The 4776-nt window shown below is 43.9% G+C and overlaps 1 non-coding gene across 1 annotated transcript; it reads left to right on the top strand.

Annotated features, from left to right (window-relative positions):
- Positions 1-1020: 1020 nt before the first annotated feature.
- On the top strand, positions 1021-1106 carry TRNAR-UCU (transfer RNA arginine (anticodon UCU)). Its single transcript is given in 2 exon segments — positions 1021-1057; positions 1071-1106. It is a non-coding gene; the product is annotated as a tRNA-Arg (tRNA).
- Positions 1107-4776: the final 3670 nt, after the last annotated feature.

Here is a 4776-nt window from a genome sequence, read left to right as displayed (position 1 = left end):
AAGGGTCTGGTATGGAATTTAGGGGGAACCCCACGTCATTTTTTTTTTTTAATTTTGGCCGGGGTTCCCCTTAATATCCATACCAGACCTGAAGGGCCTGGTATGGAATTTAGGGGGACTCCCACGTCATTTTTTTTTTTTAATTTTGGTTCGGGGTTCCCCTTTGGGGAATTCCCATGCCGTTTTTATCAATGAACTTCTATGTGTATTGTCGGCAATGCAATAGCCGCGAGTAGTTTTAAATGAGTTTTTTCCTTCAAAATGTCATTTTGCTGTCAGACTGTTCTAAACACAGGAAACATGCGCCCCTTTACAGGCACACTATAGACACCCCCCAGGTACGAAATTTAAAGGGATATTACACTTTTATTGATTGACTTTAAGCATTATTAAAATCACTGCTCCTGAAAAAACGGCCGTTTTTAAAACTTTTTTTTGCATTGATCCATGTCCCCTGGGGCAGGACCCAGGTCCTCAAACACTTTTTATGACAATACCATGCATATTAGCCTTTAAAATTAGCACTTTTGATTTCTCCCATAGACTTTTAAAGGGTGTTCCGCGGCATTCGAATTTGCCGCGAACACCCCAAATTGTTCGCTGTTCGGTGAACTTGCGAACAGCCAATGTTCGAGTCGAACATGAGTTCGACTCGAACTCGAAGCTCATCCCTAATTGTCAGCAACGACACAAAAATGTCTTCTTTCCTTGACATAAATGCAACCATAAGGCGTTAGAAAACATACACACATGCGCATTGAAAGCTACGGGACCGAAGTGAACCAATGCGCATGCTCCGTTCTTTTCCTGTTGCGAAATCAGAACGGAGTGAGTGTTCGTGTTGGGGAATGTTTCACAGAGCTCTCAGCTTCGACTGGCTTCCAGATGCAGCGGAGAGATGACACAACTCAGACTATCGCGACCGCTGTATTTCTTGAAGTGCCGGGCTATTTATTCTCTTCATTTAGTGGCCGGAATACTTTAGTGCAATGTATATTATTTCCTTTAAATCCAACAGGTGGCTCCGTGGCGCAATGGATAGCGCATTGGACTTCTAGAGGAGGGAAGGTATTCAAAGGTTCCGGGTTCGAGTCCCGGCGGAGTCGGGACTTTTGTTATTTTTTTCATCCTCCAAATAGATTAATGCATTATTATTATACGCGATTAATTGATGACTGTGTGTGGTGGAATAGTAAATGTTTGTATTTTAATCAAGTCATAGAATTGTAAGAGTTGCTGGCACACAAGGTCAGATGAAAAGCAGATTTACCATCTGGATGACATGGCTAGGACTGTCTCCATCAATACTGCAGCTGTTATTATTCTGCAGCTCTGACAGCTGCCTGTTTGTGTTGGTGATGTTTCGTTGCTGTTATTTTGATCAAATGCTATTTAAAAATTTTTTTAAAAAGTATATATGGCAATACACAACAGATCGCAGGATACAAATATGTTACATTCAATTGTTTGACAGACTCACCATGCGTAGAATATGAATGATCAAATTGGAGGAGTGCGGGAAACAGGTATATAGGTATAATACTGACCTCTCATCCATCCTACTGGTAAAGCAGATATGAGATTAACAATAGAAGAGTCTTCATAAATCTGATTACTTATTTCCAAACTATCAGATCCCCAGCGTATGGCCATCCCTGGCCTGTTAGTAGATTAGAGCATCGCATTGTCTGGACAAGACAACAATATTGATAGTCGCAGGACTCATACTGACGGACGTTCTTTTTATACGTTGTATTTACTATTTGAATGGGGATCCTGGCGTTTGGTAGGAAATGGCTGCGCTTGATCTGCTTAGCCCACTGTTCATATTCATCTTCATAGGACATCCTGTGTTCTGTTTCCTCCATTACTGCTCCTTTCCAAAGCTGAGCTCCGGCCAGATATAAACGGCACACATCACTGCACATTTCTAGGAATTGATCAGAGATGTCAATCCAGGAAGAACGTTTCAAGGGTGATAAAGTAATGGAAAATTGTATCAAATATTTACCATCATTTTATATTTTCCTGGTGCCAATCCATGGTAGCATATTGCCTCATGTATGCTGCACCAGGAAATGGTAAATTGTATTAAATACCGTATTTATCGGCGTATAACACGTGCCGGTGTATAACACGCACCCCAAGTTTAGGAGAGAATTTTAAGGAAAAAAACTTTTAGGAGGGAAGTTTAAGGAAAAGAAACTTACATTAAAATGCCCATCAATGCAGCCTCATCAGTGTTCATCTGCAGCCTTTTCAGTGTCAGTGCAGCTTTGCCCCAGTGCAGCCTTGTCAGTGCAGCTTTGCCCCAGTGCAGCCTTGTCAGTGCAGCTTTGCCCCAGTGCAGCCTTGTCAGTGCAGCTTTGCCCCAGTGCAGTCTTGTCAGTGCAGCCTTGTCCCCAGTGCAGCCTTGTCCCCAGTGCAGCCTTTTCCCCAGTGCAGCCTTGTCCCCAGTGCAGCCTTGCCTCAGTGCAGCCTTGTCCCCAGTGCAGCCTTGTCCCCAGTGCAGCCTTGCCTTAGTGCAGCCTTGTCCCCAGTGCAGCCTTTTCCCCAGTGCAGCCTTGTCCCCAGTGCAGCCTTGCCTCAGTGCAGCCTTGTCCCCAGTGCAGCCTTGTCCCCAGTGCAGCCTTGCCTTAGTGCAGCCTTGTCCCCAGTGCAGCCTTGCCTCAGTGCAGCCTTGTCCCCAGTGCAGCCTTGTCCCCAGTGCAGCCTTGCCTTAGTGCAGCCTTGTCCCCAGTGCAGCCTTGCCTTAGTGCAGCCTTGTCCCCAGTGCAGCCTTGTCCCCAGTGCAGCCTTGCCTTAGTGCAGCCTTGTCCCCAGTGCAGCCTTGCCTTAGTGCAGCCTTGTCCCCAGTGCAGCCTTGTCCCCAGTGCAGCCTTGTCCCCAGTGCAGCCTTGCCTTAGTGCAGCCTTGTCCCCAGTGCAGCCTTGTCCCCAGTGCAGCCTTGTCCCCAGTGCAGCCTTGCCTCAGTGCAGCCTTGTCCCCAGTGCAGCCTTGTCCCCAGTGCAGCCTTGTTTTTAATATGGCGCCGCGGAGTTCGGAGGGAACTGAACGAACGCCGCCAAGATACACATAGTCGAGTGTATTCGGCTCTTTCCGGCGCCGCTCACAGTCCCGCCCAGTCCCGCCCTATGATGGACATAACACAGGTCCAATGGTGGGACTGGGCGTGACTGTGAGCGGCGCCGGAAAGAGCCGAATACACTCGACTATGTGTATCTCGGCTCTGTGATTTTGGCGGCGCTCGTTCAGCACCGCCGAGTCCCTCCGAACTCCGCGGCGCCATATTTAAAACTACTCGCTATGTGAATGTCGGCGGCGATCGCCGCCGATAGCTCACAATTAGCGGGGATCGGCGTATAACACGCACCCACGACTTTCCCCTGATTTTAAGGGGAAAAAAGTGCGTGTTATACGCAGATAAATACGGTAATTACCATAATCTTCCTTTCCTAGTACCAGTCCATGGCAGCATACATGTGGTAGTATGGTGCCATGTTGGCGGAAAGTGGGCTGTATAGGATGCTAGGGCTGAAACAACTAATCGATTAATCGACAACTAATCGATTATGAAATTAATCGATTACTATTTTCATAATCGATTAATCAGCCAGTAACATAATGGGGTTAAGAAAAACTAAAATGAGCCCTTTATAGTACAAAAAGAGCAAATAATCACTACTGTAAATATTACTGTCACTGTTCTACAGTAAAAAAATGAACCCATTACAGTAGTGGTGATCTGCTTTTTTTTGTACTATAAAGGGCTAATTTTAGTTTTTTTTTAACCCCATTATGTTACTAAACGTCTTAGACCTGGTTGCACTACAGTTCATTTACATGGTATCCTATGGGACGCGTTCACAAAGGGTCAGGGACTTTTTTAACGCAAAACGGTGCTTTTTTTGTTCAATATACTTCAATGGAGAAGCTGCAGAAAAGCATGTAATGCGTTTTTGCAGAAATTTGTGTTTTTTAATCTGCCCAACAACAAGTTGGCCAAAAAAAATGCAAAAACGCAAATCGCAGCAAAATCACGTGTGCAAAAATCAAAACGCACAGCAAAAAGCACTGCAGAAAGATCAAAAAGCAAACTGCATAGGTGTGTACCAAGCCTTATGCTGGCCACACCGATCAATTTTTTAGACGAGAATATTCAGACAGAAAATCTTTGTACATTCGCTGAATGAAAGAATGTTTGAAATTTTCACTTGTTTTTAACATTTTGTTTTTAAAATGAAGGAAAACCATATACACCGTCTGAAAATTCCTTTGACCAAGAAGTTTGTTATTATTTCCAAATTGTCACCATGGTTGAAAATGAACGTCGATTTGACCCCACTAACGATTAGAAAATCGAACTAACGTTCTTAAAATGCCTTTTTTTTTTTTTTGAAGGAAGACATTGTTTGTTTTTTAAATAAAAAAGATTTGATCTCTGAGTCTGATATTTACCAGATTCACCCTTTTAATAGTATATATCCTCCAATAGCATATACAGTATATCTCTCCTCTAATAGTATATACAGTACATCTCCTCTAATAGTATATGATAGCAACAATAATCGGCCAACTAATCGATTATGAAAATAATCATTAGTTGCAGCCCTAAAGGATGCTAACGAGCAGGGCCCGCTGATTCCCCCTGTATTGAATTGTATTGTAACTGTACTGTTTGCCCTCATGTTGTAAAGCGCTGCGCAAACTATTGGCGCTATATAAATCCTGTATTATAATAATAATAATACAGAGAGTGGGTATGGGCAGTTTAGA

Source organism: Aquarana catesbeiana, linkage group LG07 (genome assembly GCF_042186555.1).
Source record: "Aquarana catesbeiana isolate 2022-GZ linkage group LG07, ASM4218655v1, whole genome shotgun sequence".
Taxonomy (NCBI): domain Eukaryota; kingdom Metazoa; phylum Chordata; class Amphibia; order Anura; family Ranidae; genus Aquarana; species Aquarana catesbeiana.
Note: the sequence above shows the minus strand (reverse complement) of the source record. Positions and strands in the feature narration are given on the sequence as shown.